The 17198-nt window shown below is 38.5% G+C and overlaps 1 protein-coding gene and 2 pseudogenes across 4 annotated transcripts in view; 2 read left to right on the top strand and 1 right to left on the bottom strand.

Moving 5' to 3' along the window:
* LOC113650187 (B-cell receptor CD22-like) overlaps positions 1-17198 on the top strand; it is a 1781460-nt gene that overhangs the window by 206653 nt on the left and 1557609 nt on the right. The window lies entirely within an intron of this gene.
* LOC113663456 overlaps positions 1-17198 on the top strand; it is a 644552-nt pseudogene that overhangs the window by 42654 nt on the left and 584700 nt on the right.
* The window catches only part of LOC113650183, a 410150-nt pseudogene that overhangs the window by 284953 nt on the left and 107999 nt on the right, over positions 1-17198 (bottom strand).

Below are 17198 nucleotides of genomic sequence, written 5' to 3'. Positions count from 1 at the left end.
ATTACATCAATACCACCTTAGACAGTGTTACTACTCAGAAACAGATCATCACATACCCAAATCAGAAACCATGGATGAACAAGGAGGTGCGCCTCCTGTTGAAGGCACGCAATACTGCCTTCAGATCAGGTGACGCACAGGCCTACAGCACATCCAGAGCTAACCTGAAGAGGGGCATCAAAGAGGCCAAGCACTGCTACAAGGGAAAGATAGAGGAGCATTTTTCCAACTCTGACCGTCGACACATGTGGCAAGGCATCCAGGCCATCAGTGATTACAAATCCCCCCACTCCACTGCACTCTGTGCTCACACACTTGGACAATAAGTATACTTATGCACGTACACTGTTTCTTGACTTTAGCTCGGCATTTAACACCATCATTCTATCCAAGTTAATAGCCAAATTAGGAGATCTGGGCATTAACACCACAACGTGCAACTGGATCATAGACTTCCTGACCAACAGACCCCAGCAGGTTCAATCAGGCTCTGTCTGCTCCAACACCATCACACTCAACGCTGGTGTACCACAGGGCTGTGTGCTGAGCCCCTTCCTCTACTTCCTCTTCACCTCCGACTGCAGGACTGTGAATGGATCTAACTCCATCATCAAGTTTGCAGATGACACCACAGTGATAGGTCTTATCACCAACAATGATGAGACTGCCTACAGGCAGGAGATCCAGCACCTAGCCACTTGGTGCAATAACAATAACTTGCTCCTTAACACCTCCAAAACAAAGGATCTTATTGTGGACTTCAGGAAAGAGTCAGGAGGCACGCATGACAACATCCACATCAATGGGATGGCTGTTGAGCGTGTTTCACCAGTGCCTCTTTTTCCTGAGGACACTAAAGAAAAATCAGCTTTCCTCAGATATCCTGGTGAACTTCTACCGCTGTGCAATAGAAAGCATCCTGACCAGCTGTGTCACAGTCTGGTATGGGAGCTGCTCTGTTGCAGAGCGCAGGGCATTGCAGCGGATGGTGAAAACCGCTCAGCACATCACAGGGATTCCACTTCCTGCAATGGAGGACATCCAGAAGAAATGCTGTCTGCGTTGAGCTCGCAGCATTCTTAAGGACTCCTCTCATCCTGCTTAAGGACTCCTCTCATCCATAAATCTTGTACAAACTGTATATCCTGCACTTGCTACTATTGCACTCTGGTTAGACAATAAACTGCATTTCGTTGCCTTGTACATGTACATGTGTAATGACAATAAAGTTAAATCTAATCTAATCTAATTTACATCACGTGGATTTCAATGACAGCTGTATTTGTTTTATATTAACAAGCCCTCACATGAGAGACTAGTATCTTGTCAGCACTAGTCATCAGCAGATGGAGTTGGCCTTGTCATCATTCTTTTAAACTAAACTATTTTTTTCAGCAATTATTTCGTGCCTTCTTCGTTTTCTTCATTTTCTTTATTTTCAACTGTGATCTTTAAGGAAAAGTCTTGGAACTCTGCTATTTTAACTGACTTTGGAGCTCAAGTTGCAATTAAAATTTTAATCTTAAGACACATAAATACTCACACTGAACATCCAGGAACACAGATGTGTTGTGATCTCCGTGCTGGTTTTGAGCTCTACAGTAATATAAACCACTGTGTGTAGAATCAGTCGTGTTGATGGTGAGATGGTCTCCGGTTCCTATCTGCTCTCCCTTCTGTCTGTACCAGGTGTAGTTCAGCACTGCTGGGTTTGCATCACTGCTACAACTCAGAGACACTGAACTGCCCAAAAGTACTGAATCAGATGGAGACACTGATACTGATGTGTTTCTAGGACCATCTGAAGGAGGAGGAACAGGATTTAGGAGACTCCATAAATCATTAAAGGTCTACTGAATGTGACTTGATTAAGATTAAACCCTTACACAGAACATGTAGAGTACGAGAGAGTTCGAGAGAGTACGAGTACTGATTTCTTATCGTTCTGGAGCTGGTAGGTGGCAGTGCAGGTGAAATCGAGTCCATGATGCAGGTGAGTAACGTTGAAGTTCAGCTTTGAGGAGCTGAAGCTGGTGTTGTGGTTCTGCTCCTGTCTTCTCTCCTCAGGCAGGAAGCTCCATGTAATAATAGGGGGTTTGAAGGGACATGGAGATCGAGCAGAGCAAATGAGACTCAGTGAAGTTCCCTCCACCACCTCATTGTGGTCCTCCACCTCCCCCTGATCCTCCTTATACAGTGTTATTGAGGGTCTGATTGGAGATGCTGAGATAAACACACACTATCACATTAGAGATGAGTTTGAAATGTGTTCCAGTGCATCATTAGTGTAATTACAGTGTACACACACACACACACTCACACACACACTCACACACACACACACACACACACACACACACACACACACACACACACACACACACACACACTCACATACACCCCCCCCCCACACACACACACACACTCAAATACACACACACACACACACACACATACACACTCACACACACTCCCCCCTCACACACACACACACACACTGCTGCAGTACTCACCTCGAACTCTTACTGATACTGCTGTTCTATAAGTGTTTTTTAGACCTCTCATAGCCTCTAATCTAAAGTAATATTTTCCTCTGTCACTCTGTCTGATGTTGTAGAAGATGGTGGTGCAGTTCTTCATGAGGAGATCTCCATTTATTTCACCTTCAATCTTGTTCTCTGTAGCGTCTTTAGAGTTAAAGACTTTGTTATTCTCTATAGTTCCATTTCTTAACCAGATTCCTGTAGGATCTCCCCGGAGGTCTACGTCAAATCCTTCTTCAATCTGAAAACTGCAGGGTATGAGAACACAGAGTCCTCTCAGAGCTTCTACCCTCTCTGGTAGACTGATGGAGAATTCTCTACACAAAACAGCTGCAAACACACAATAACACACACACACACACACACACACACACACACACACACACACACACACACACACACACACACACACAATAACACACAGCATTAAGTCATTACTACAGTAACACACTGATTATCTAGCCATATTTACATGATCTCACAAATTAGATTAGATTCTACACAAACCTTGAAATAGAGAGTAAATGATGATGAGCTTCTTCACTGATTTCATTTCTCTGTTCATGAAAGATTCATCTGGAGAAGATACAAATATAACTAGATTTGTAAAGTTCGTCGTGACAAACTTTGATGTTGGCTTTGACGGTGCAAGAATTTGCAAAGGCCGGTGCATTTTGGAGGCGAGTGGACAGAAAGATTGTGAAAGCTACTGGACCGCTAGGGTTCCAATACTTTTGGAGGTGAGCGGACATGAGCATGTGACGTGATCAGAATACCCGTGAGGTATTTCCCCTCATTGTGATGAGTGTTTTGATATGTCACATGTCCATGTTGTGCAAATTTTTATTTCGCTTGTTTTGGGGGCGGGGCTACACATGACGTCACATGACGTGACCAGAATACCCGTGGAGCAGTTCCGCTCATTGTGCTGAGTGTTTTGATATGTCACATGTCCATGTTGTGCAAATTTTTTTTCACGTGACCTCACGTGACCTCACGTGACATCATGTGACGTCTCCAGAATACCCGTGGGGCAGTTCCCCTCACTGTGCCGAGTGTTTTGATATGTCACATGTCCATGTTGTGCAAATTTTTTATTTGTTTTGGGGGCGTGGCTACACGTGACGTCACGTGGTGTCGAGTGACGTCACCAGAATACCCGGTTGGGTGCCAATACTTTTGGCAAAAAGTGGCTACTGAGGGTTTGGACATTTCATGTCAATACTGCAGTCATTATGGGATTCTACTTATTATACTGCATAGAACAGTACATGCAATTCTTAATGTTGGATGTATTGTGTGTGTGAGAGCTTAGAGGACTTTTCGGAATTCCCTATTCAAGTCTATGGGATGTTCGATCGTCGACTACGGGAAAACCGAAAATTCCGTCGGAACTCCGGAATAAACATTTGGTCTGGAGTAAGGTCCTAAAGAACCTAAGGTCCTAAAGAAAGAATAATAATAATAATAATAATAATAATAATAATAATAATAATAATAATAATAATAATAATAGTAATAAGCTTATAACGGAAATCAGAATGTTGGCTTCTACAAACATTGGCTTATACAACATAATGAGAAATAATCTCAGACACTAAAGTACAGATCATGTAATCAAAATAACACAGTTAGTACATGTGTATACTGTATATTACAGTGTGTGTATATTACAGTGTGTGTATATTACAGTGTGTATATTACAGTGTGTATATTACAGTGTGTGTATATTACAGTGTGTATATTACAGTGTGTGTATTACAGTGTGTGTATATTACAGTGTGTATATTACAGTGTGTATATTACAGTGTGTGTATATTACAGTGTGTATATTACAGTGTGTGTATTACAGTGTGTGTATATTACAGTGTGTATATTACAGTGTGTATATTACAGTGTGTGTATATTACAGTGTGTATATTACAGTGTGTGTATTACAGTGTGTATATTACAGTGTGTGTATATTACAGTGTGTATATTACAGTGTGTGTATATTACAGTGTGTGTATTACAGCGTGTGTATATTACAGTGTGTGTATTACAGTGTGTGTATATTACAGTGTGTGTATATTACAGTGTGTATATTACAGTGTGTATATTACAGTGTGTGTATTACAGTGTGTGTATTACAGTGTGAGTATATTACAGTGTGTGTATATTACAGTGTGTATTACAGTGTGAGTATATTACAGTGTGTATATTACAGTGTGTGTATTACAGTGTGAGTGCATTACAGTGTGTGCATTACAGTGTGTGTATATTACAGTGTGTGTATTACAGTGTGAGTATATTACAGTGTGTGTATATTACAGTGTGTATTACAGTGTGTATATTACAGTGTGTATATTACAGTGTGTGTATATTACAGTGTGTATATTACAGTGTGTGTATATTACAGTATGTGTATTACAGTGTGTGTATTACAGTGTGTGTATATTACAGTGTGTGTATATTACAGTGTGTGTGTATTACAGTGTGTGTATTACAGTGTGTGTATATTACAGTGTGTGTATATTAGTGTGTGTTTATTACAATATGTGTATTTTACAGTGTGTATATTACAATGTGTATATTACAATGTGTGTATATTACAGTTTGTGTATATTACAGTGTGTATGATACAGTGTGTGTATTACAGTGTGTGTATTACAGTGTGTGTGTATTACAGTGTGTGTATATTACAGTGTGTGTATATTACAGTGTGCGTATTACAGTGTGTGTATATTACAGTGTGTGTATATTAGTGTGTATATTAGTGTGTGTTTATTACAATATGTGTATATTACAGTGTGTGTATTACAGTGTGTGTATATTACAATGTGTATATTACAATGTGTGTATATTACAATGTGTGTATATTACAGTGTGTGTATATTACAGTATGTGTATACAATGTGTGTATATTACAGTGTGTGTATATTACAGTGTGTGTATATTACAATGTGTGTACATTACAGTGTGTGTATATTACAGTGTGTATATTACAGTGTATGTATATTACAGTGTGTATATTACAGTGTGAGTATATTACAGTGTGTATATTACAGTGTGTATTACACTGTGAGTATATTACAGTGTGTATATTACAGTGTGTATATTACAGTGTGTGTATTACAGTGTGAGTGCATTACAGTGTGTGTATTACAATGTGTGTATATTACAGTGTGTGTATTACAGTGTGAGTATATTACAGTGTGTGTATATTACAGTGTGTATATTACAGTGTGTGTATTACAGTGTGTATATTACAGTGTGTATATTACAGTGTGTGTATATTACAGTATGTGTATTACAGTGTGTGTATTTCAGTGTGTGTATATTACAGTGTGTATATTACAGTGTGTGTATATTATAGTGTGTGTATATTACAGTGTGTGTATATTAGTGTGTATATTAGTGTGTGTTTATTACAATATGTGTATTTTACAGTGTGTATATTACAATGTGTATATTACAATGTGTGTATATTACAGTTTGTGTATATTACAGTGTGTATATTACAGTGTGTGTATTACAGTGTGTGTATTACAGTGTGTGTGTATTACAGTGTGTGTATTACAGTGTGTGTATATTACAGTGTGTGTATATTACAGTGTGCGTATTACAGTGTGTGTATATTACAGTGTGTGTATTACAGTGTGTGTATTACAGTGCGTGTATTACAGTGTGTGTATATTACAATGTGTATATTACAATGTGTGTATATTACAATGTGTGTATATTACAGTGTGTATATATTACAGTATGTGTATACAATGTGTGTATATTACAGTGTGTGTATATTACAGTGTGTGTATATTAAAATGTGTGTATATTACAGTGTGTGTATATTACAATGTGTGTATATTACAGTGTGTGTATATTACAGTGTGTGTATATTACAATGTGTGTACATTACAGTGTGTGTATATTCTCACATACCACCCCGCTGCTGCGATCCCTCCACTGGCTTCCGGTAGCTGCATGGATCCGATTCAAAACACTGATGCTGGCCTACAAAGCCAAAAATGGACCAGCTCCCTCTTACCTCAAAGCCCTCATCATTCCTCGCACTGCACCCCGCAACCTCCGATCTACCAGCACTGCTCGACTGGTTCCACCATCTCTCAGGGTAAGAGGCAAGTATACTACAAGACTCTTTTCTGTTCTGGCACCAAGGTGGTGGAATGAACTTCCCCTAGAGGTCCGGACAGCTGAGTCACTGGCTATTTTCAAGCGGCGGTTGAAGACCTACTTATTCAGGAAACACTTCAACTAGCACTTCTTTCCTTATCTTTTGCATTTTTTAAAAAAAACAAACAAACAAACAAACAAACAAAAAAAAACTGACACTTTTTCATTGTAACTTTGAATAAATGTTTTAAACTCATGGTATCTTAAGTATGTAACCTAGTGAACCAGCATTAATGTATTCAATGTTAAAGATTTAAGCACTTATGTACGTCGCTCTGGATAAGGGCGTCTGCCAAATGCTGTAAATGTATATTACAGTGTGTATATATTACAATGTGTGTGTATTACAGTGTCTATATACAGTGTTTGTTTATTACAATGTGTGTATATTACAGTGTGTGTACGTTACAGTGTGTGTATATTACAGTGTGTGTATTACAGTGTTTGTTTATTACAATGTGTGTATATTACAGTGTGTGTACGTTACAGTGTGTGTATATTACAGTGTGTGTATTACAGTGTTTGTTTATTACAATGTGTGTATATGAATGTACATGAATACATCCTCGTCTTGGTAGATTATGCCACCCGTTACCCCGAGGTGGTCCCACTTCGAAAGGCCACCTTCCAGAATGTTGCCTGGGAGCTCCTCAAGCTCTTCAGCTGAGTGGGAATCCCCAAATACATCCTCACCGACCAAGGTACACCCACTCACTCTTAACCCATTCACTACCGCTTATCCGAACTTCTCGGGTCACGGGGAGCCTGTGCCTATCTCAGGCATCATCGGGCATCGAGGCAGGATACACCGGTGGATACACAGGTGGATCTGTGTCGGCTGTTGCAGGTGAAACATCTCGCACCGAGCCAGCACCAGGATTTAACCGAGCTCATCAACCAATTCTCCGGTCATAGAAATGGACGGTGGTAAGACAGCAGCCATATTGGTTCACAGAGACCCGTGGTCATGCCATAGAGAAGGAAGTGGCCAAAATGCTTCAGGATGGCATCACTGAGTGATCCATCAGCCCGGGGTAGAGCCCTATTGTCCTCGTCCCCAAGCCGGGTGGAATGCTCCGTCTGTGCAAAGACTTCAACCAGGTATCAGACCTTGACAGCTACCAAGCTTCCTCTGGTGGAAGACTTTGTGGAGAGACTCAGAATTGCTCGGTTCATTTCTCACAAAGGGCTATTGGCAAGTCTTGTTGGCCACCGAGGCCTGGCCTAAGATGGCCTTCAGCACCCCTAGTGGGCACTGGCAGTACCAAGTTCTCCCGTTCTTCCTGCAAGGGGTGCCAGCCACCTTCCAGAGGCTCATGGACATAGTGAGATGCCTCCACCAGCGCTTCACAGCTCCCTACCTGGACGATATGATAATTCATTCCTCCACGTGGAACGATCACCTCTTCCATAGGAGGGATGCCCTGGGAGTGCCATGGGTAACTAGATGGTTTCTTTCTCTTCAAAATTTTTTGTTCCAGGTCAAACACTGAGCCGGGGCCCAGCACAGGAACATGGGTGGCCTTTGCAATAATTACACCCTTTGGCCCCACTGACTGCTGGGCAGGGGCTCCGAGCAAAAGGGGAGCCTGTGATGGTGGTGCCAACAAAACCAAAAGCAAAGTGTCTGTATATCGTGTGTGTATATTGTGTGTATATAATGTGTATATTGTGTGTGTATATTGTGTATATATTGTGGTTGTATAATATAGTGTGTATATTGTGTGCGTATATTGTGTGTATATAATGTGTATATATTGTGTGAATACAGTTTGTATATTGAGTGTGTATACAGTGTGTGTATATTGAGTGTGTATACAGTGTGTATATTGTGTGCATACAGTGTGTTTATAATACAATGTGTGTATATAGTGTGTTTATATTGTGTGAGTATATTACAGTGTGTGTATACAATGAGTGTAAAGAGTGTGTATATTGTGTATAATACAGTGTGTATACAGTGTGTGTGTATTGTGTGTGTATATAGTGTGTATACAGAGTGCATATATTACACTGTCTGTATAGTACAGTATGTGTGTGTATTGTGTGTATACAGTGTGTATAGTGTGTGTGTACAGTGTGTGTACAGTGTGTATACAGTGTGTATAGTGTGTGTGTGTACAGTGTGTGTACAGTTTGTGTAGTTACTATAAACTTCAACACTTGAGACACAGCACTGTTTTAATATACACATGTTGGATAGTTACTACTTTGTCATCATTGTCATAGCTGTGTGTCCCACCTCCAGACTACATCATACACACACACACACACACACACACACACACACACACACACACACACACACACACACACACACACACCTGACTGCATCACCACCACACAATACTTTAGAACACTACACACTTGTTCAGTCATATTTCCTGATTCAGATTTGATCCTTTCATGTCTTTGTTGTTCTTCTCTTACTTTTTATTCATCTGTCTATCATCTTTTCTGCCTTTTAATGTAAGAATTAAAAAGTTTGATCCTTACCTAAATGTGTTCCGAATGTCCAGTTCTCAGTATTAGTGTGAGCACAAAACTGCTGATCTTCCTCTTACACACACTTACACACACTTACACACACTTACACACTCCCACAAACACACCCACAATCACACGCACAACAACTTCCTTAGTTTGTCTGTATACTTACAGTTTCTTAGATTTCTGTCATTTGACAGTCTCCTTTATCTAGAGCCAATTTTACAACACTTATAAAACTCAGCTACTATTTATTCTGTTTATTCTGTTTACTTTTTATTTATCTGTTTTATTTGTTTTTCAGAGTTTAATTACATTGTACAGTGAATAAAATTATAAACATTTAATCATTCTGACTGAGGCAGTGCTGCCCCCTATAGGACAAGGGCTTTAATTAAATTCATTTTCATTTACACTAACACTTTTAACACCAGACATCAGTTACAGTCTCCAAACTCGGACCATTGATTTACAAATGGAGTCATGAGAGAAGCTCACAGTCTCTTTTTTTATTTGTAATGTTGTTCCTCCTTTTCCCTCATGTGTTGGCAATTTCCTCCCTTGTGTCATGTCTGATTGTGTGTGTGTGTGTGTGTGTGTGTGTGTGTGTGTGTGTGTGTGTGTGTGTGTGTGTGTGTGTGTGTGTATGCGTGTATATGTGCGTATCTGTGCGTGGGTTTGTGAGTGTGTGTGTGTGAGTGTGTGTGCTTGTGCATTAGTGTGTGTGTGTGCATGTGCGTGTGTGTGTGTGTAAGTGTGTATAAGTGTGTACATGAGTGTGTGAGAGTGTGTTCATTAGTTTTTGAGCTTGTGTGTGAGTGTGTGTGCATGGGGGTGTGTGTGTGTGTGTGTGTGTGTGTGTGTGTGTGCATTAGTGTGTGTGTGTGTGTGTGTGTGTGTGTGAGTGTGTGTGTGTGTGTGTGTGTGTGTGTCTGTAACATCATTAATTACACCTGGTTTCCGTCACCTGACTAGTAAATAGTGTGTATTTGTACCTTGACCCTCATCACCAGATGTTCCTGCTACAAGTACAGAAACTCATCAGGCTCATTCATGTTAATCTTATGTTGTTGTCAGATGTTCCTCATGTTTGTCTTATTGCTTTTTCCTGTGACTGATCATTTAAACCTCACACTGCTTACCTGAGTTTAAACACCTGTCTCAACAAACACACCATACCTCCTTTAGCACAAACTACAATTCAGCTTCATTTCCTTCAAAACCCATATGATGTATACACACACACACACACACACACACACACACACACACACACACACACACACAGACAGACACATGCACTAATTCACACACAGACACAAACGCTAATGTACAAACACACGCAAACACACAAACACACACACACACACACACACACACACACACACACACACACACACACACACACAAAGACACACACAAATGCACACACAGACACACACATTCACACAAACTAATGCACACACACACACACACACACACACTCACATTCACAAACACTAATGTACACACACAAACACACACACACACACAAATGCACACACACACACACACACAAAGACACACACAAATGCACACACAGACACACACATTCACACAAACTAATGCACACACACACAAAGACACACACAAATGCACACACAGGCACACACATTCACACACACTAATGGACACACACACACACACACACACACACACACACACACACACACATAACAGAAACAGAGTAAACTAAAAATAAATTTAAGACTTATAACAAGATTTCACTCTCTGTGTGAAAATAATAACACAATATACAATACTCACTCACTCACTCACTCACTCACTCACTCACTCACTCTCACTCACTCACTCACTCACTCACTCACTCACTCACTCACTCACTCACTCACTCTCACTCATGGACTAACATATGAACACAGGTCAGTTTTTTAAAGTAAGAAATAAGTTTATACAATAAAATAGATCATCATTTGCAGGTAAAATGAGTTTATGCTTTATTTTTAATATAACAAGCTGCATTTTGATTCTTACAGTTTTTTCAGCTGCTAACGAGCATTGTTCAATACTGAAACCACATTTTCAAAACTCTTCACACAGTCAGCATTACCAGCATGAATGTGTGCAAAACAGTTAATCTCACCTACAAAACTCACTCAGACCAACAAACACTGGCAACAATTCTCATTCAGAAAACACACATTTCATTCACAACACACTGACCTAAAAAACACTAACAACAGGAAGCATTACATAATTGATGAACTTTTCTTATTTAAAGTTGATTTTACACATAAATCAGTTCTTCATATAGAAAACTGTAACACAATCTCACTTTATTGAAAGCATTTGTAACACAAATGAATCAGAAATTAATCAAAATTTTATATGAATATAGTACTTGAAAATTATAACCAAAAGGTGAAAAATGAGGGAAAAAACTCCAGGGCTGCAATAATAATAAAAAAGAATAAATAAAATACATTCTACACATTACTGTAACATGTGTAGTTGTTCATTACAGTAAATTACAGTTCTAGTCTGCTCTCTCTCTTGCATTTGGCCACAAGTTCTCATCAACATCACCTTCCACCTCCACGCAGATAAAAACTCCTCTATGGGGTTTAAGAAAGGGGAGTATGGAGGCAGGTATAATACTGACATCCTGGGATGTGACACAAACCACTCTGTGACTGCAGCAGAGTGGTGGAATGCCACATTATCCCACACAACAATGAAGGAACACACACACACACACACACACACACACACACACACACACACACACACACACACACACACACACACACACACACAGCTGCTCTCTCTCTCCTAACTCAGATTTATAGAAATACACACAGGTATAAAGTGTTTAGCTGGACACCCAGACAGTTACTGTCATGGTGTATGTGGACTCACCCTCCATAATATTACATAAATGAAATCCCTGTAAAAACACACATATGTAATTCTAATATAAAGTGCATATAGCTGATATCTTGGTTTCTTGGAAACTATTATTATTTGCACTCACGGTGGAGCTGAGATTATAACTCACTACCTTCTGATCAGAATATAAACATTTTTACTGCCTGAGATGTTCTACAATGACACTGAACACAGATTCATCACTACAAGAGTCACATCAAATCACATCATCACATTATATTATAAAATAACTTTTACTTAATTACTTGTTTAAGAAAAATTACATAAAGAATTTATTAAAAATGTGAATAAAAATTGGCATAAGACACAATATTTACTCAGTATGGAAAAGAAACATTATAATTGACTGCAAATTGTTTATTTAACCAAAATATTCTAATTTCTTGTCATTACCCATTATATACAAGGAGACAGGAAGTAGGGCTGCTGATGGTGCTGCAACTTTCAGGATTACTTTAACTGCAGCTGCTAAAATAATGTTACAAAGAGCTGATACTCGAGACTCCTTCCATAAATGGTAAATAAACGTCTCCAATCAGAAAACATCACCATCAATGATTATACGCTGTTCTTTGTTATATAACATGTTTAAAATCAGTTTATTTTAGGTTTAGATGACGAGTAACGTCCATCATACAAGTCCCTGTGAACGACGTTACTGTAGGAAAGATAACGTATTAGAACGAGCACATTAATATAAACTAATCATTTATGTTGAAGTCATAACTATTGTCAGAGCCGTGCTGTTGTAGAAAATTAATCAACACCTTCTAATTCCACAATTCATCCACACTGTGGTATAAATATTGTAATCTGCACTCATTAAAAGAAAATGATTTTACTATCATTCAGGTGTGATGTAATAGCACATGTCACATGAACGCTGCTTAAAATTCCAGCTCCCACAATGTAAAACATCTTCCTGCAGCCCTGATTATATATATTATGAGGAGACGTATAGAACATCAACAGGAAAAAACACAGAATATTCATTTAGATCTTAAAATATAAAACAACAACCTGAACATATTGAATGAAAAATGTTTATCTATTTAAGACAGTTCCATATTTCTGGCTCGTAACAAGTTTTAACATATTGTAATAAACAAGGTTTCTTCTGGAAAGCGGAATGTAATTAACACATTTCTAAAAACACTGAATAACAGATTCACAAGTTTCAGATCAACATGAACAATAAGATCAGTTGTTTCATCAAACGATTGTAATGAACATTAAAGTGATTTTGATGGAATAAACTGGTGATAAATGAGGTGTGGTGTGTCAGAGATATTTAAGCTCACTATGACTTATAGCACTAAATGTGTAAAAGGAAAGCTGGAAACATTTGTTAAGTAATAATGGAGGTGATTTAACTCTCCCTAATTTATCTACTAATAACAAGGTGAGAAAATGAACGTGGTTCAGAATGAATGAAATTATTAGAAGTATAATAAAGTCATTTTTTGTGTTTATAAAAGTTGAAATGTAATTTCCTGAGAAAAGGCCTTTGGAGACGTGTCTCAGTCACATGGTCCCTGTCCTTCTGAGATTTCTCCTCCACGTCATCATATTCTGTAAAATAAACACATTTACTTCTTTAATACATCCTTTATATTGTATTAATACAGTAATTGTTTTGTAACAACTTATAATACATAAACGATGCACTATGTAGGATTTCTCTGATATTTAAACCATAAATGAAGAGAATAGAGGACATTTATCACATCAGTTTCTTTAATCTTACTGAACGGTGATTTGTTATAAAAACAGTGATCTGATGTTTATGTTCTGTATCATAGATAATATTTACAGTAGGTCTAATCTAAACTCTTTAATAAATACATGTTCTGTTATATTTGTCCTAAAAACTGATCTGAAAGCTGATATTTATTATATACCATATATAATATAATCATATATAATTTAATCTTTTACTCTGCTGCCTGTGAACTTATACACATTAGAGAATAAACAGGAAGTCGCTCACCTTCTGTCTCTCCTACATCCTGTTCCTCAGTGATGACATCATCATAATCTTCTGGATTGTCTAATGAACAAATAAATTAATAAGTAATGAACCACTGTGTGTGTTGGTGTTACAGTAAAGTACTGAGTTACAGGATGGTGTGATGAAGCAGTGTTTTTAAATAATCTGTAAAACAATAAAAAATAATTTTCTTACAGAAAACTTCACCATGTTGATGAACACACAGATTTTTAATATAAATTCATGTGAATTTAAGTTCCTGTGAATGAGCTGTTACTATAGAAACCACAATGTATTGGATCATTAACAGAAACCTGTGGTTTACATCTGCAGTACTGTCAGAGCTGCTGTTATAAAAAAATTAATCAACACCTACTGACCAATCAGAAAGAAAAATTCAACTGTGTACTAAAATGGAATTGAGCCACAAAGCTTGAGTTTTACTGTATAAAATTGTAAGGTAAATAAATTATTTCCATTTTCATAAAAAAACTGACCTGTGATGATGTTTGTGTTTGTTTCAGTGGTAACTGCATCGTCATAGTTCTCGGACACGTCCTCTGTCAGAATGTAGAGATAAAAGCTATTAAATCCACATCAATGTCATTAATGATCATTTGGATGCTTGTGGATGCCACACTGTCCCATTATTATCATACCTGTCAGTATAACTGACTTCTGATCAGCTGTAATGGCGTCATCATAATTCTCAGCTTCATCCTCTACACCAAAACACAGATATTTAAAGATATTTAAAGTTTACTGAAGTGACAGTTTGTACACTGTGTATTTGATGACACGATACAAAATAACATTGTACACGTGTAAAAAACGTCACTACACACAAACCGATAAACAAACGTATTGACAGTGTGTGTGTTTAATTTATACTGCTTTCTAAAACAAATCCCAAAACAGAACCACACCATCCACGTTATCAGGGATGGGTCCAGCAGTGACGGCATCATCGTAGTCCTCTGGTGGGTCGACTCTTCCTGGATCACCTAAATGAAATAAAAGCAGAGACTCTGTACAAACAGCTCCATCACATTCTGACCTCATGATTTAATGTCAACTCAGTAAATTTATGTGATCACTTAACAACTGCACCCACTTATGATGTCACTGGTGTCCATGACATCATCATAATACTCAGCCTTTTCTTTGATCCCAGACTTTACTGTAAAAAGAACAATGTGTTAGTTTTGGGTTTTTAAACACATTTATACTCAATAAAATCCTCATCCAAAGAAGCTTTGATAAATTTGATCAGATGGATTTCAGGAGATTAAAGTAAGATGAGGTTGATGGTGAGATCTCATGTGTCAGCATTAAAACACTGGAGTTACTGTAATTCTTCTACACACTACGTCATAATCACGTGTCAGAAAGGACAAATGTAGTCATTTCTGATTTCTACTTTTAATTCTAATATCTTTCAGTTAATGGAGTTAGACAAACTCACACTCTGGTCTTTTTTACCTGAGAGAAGCTCATCATCCACATGCTCATACCCAGAATGCTGTTCTTCAGAGAGGAGACTTCCTGTTAGAGGAGAGCAGGAGAGTCAGGAGACGTGATCAGAAGAGCAGACACACACACACACACACACACACACACACACACACACACACACACACACACACACACATAAATGTACACATATACATACACATACACATATACACAGACCACACACCCACAAACATACATAAATAAACACACACGAACATACTCACACACACATACACACAAACAAACACTCTCTCTCTCACACACAGACACACACACATACACATACAAAAACTCTCTCTCTCTCACACACACACATACAGACACATACACATACACAAACTCTCTCTCTCTCTCTCTCTCTCTCTCTCTCTCTCTCTCACACACACACATACAAACACAAACGCACACACACACTTATACATACACACACATACACACAAGCAAGAACTTATACATACACACAAATGCATGTGTACACAATCATACATACAAAAACACACACACTCACAAAAATTCATACATTCACACACACACACACACACACACATGTACACAATCATACATACACACACACACACACACTCACACACACAGACACACACATACATACAGAGAGAGGGAAGATGCACCTGTCCAGGAAAGCAGACACACACACACACACACACACACACACACACACACACACACACACAGACACCCCTAAAAAATCTTAGACGTTTAGGTGATTTTTATTGCGGAAAAGCACACACACACACACACACACACTCACACTCACAGAGACATACACACACACACCCGCACACACACACAACACAAACACAAACAGACAGACATAGACCCATGCTCCCATTCCTGAACCACACAGATTAAATTATTTATCAGGACACACAGTAACCATCATGGTTTATGGGGACTCATTTTTTCTTGAGATCCATTCACTAAAATACACACATACAAATTTTATCTTTTTAATTATTTGTCATAAATACACAGGCACCACCTCACTATCTTACACACATATTAGCGTGCACACACACACGCACACACACACACACACACACACACACACACACACACACACACACACAGAGAGAGAGAGAGAGAGAGAGAGAGAGAGAGAGAGGAGGGATGCACCTTTACAGGAAATCAGACAAAGTAGACCTGTGCGCTTCAGTTCAAACATCACCCGAAACCGCTGTTTCAAAAAAATCATCGGCCAGGTCCAGGGAAGCAGTCCCATACACACACACACACACACACACACACACACACACACACACACACACACACACACACACACACACACACAAACAGACAGACATAGACCCATGCTCCCATTCCTGAACCACACAGATTAAAGTATTTATCAGGACATATAGTAACCACCATGGTTTATTGGGACTAATTTTTTCTTGAGATCTATTCACTAAAATACACAAATACAATTTTTTTCTTTTTAATTATTTGTCATAAATACAAGGGAACCATCTCACACATGAGCACGCGTGCACACACACACAGAGGAGGGATGCACCTGTACA

Source organism: Tachysurus fulvidraco, chromosome 19 (genome assembly GCF_022655615.1).
Source record: "Tachysurus fulvidraco isolate hzauxx_2018 chromosome 19, HZAU_PFXX_2.0, whole genome shotgun sequence".
Taxonomy (NCBI): Eukaryota; Metazoa; Chordata; class Actinopteri; order Siluriformes; family Bagridae; genus Tachysurus; species Tachysurus fulvidraco.
This window is presented reverse-complemented; position numbering and strand designations above follow the sequence as displayed.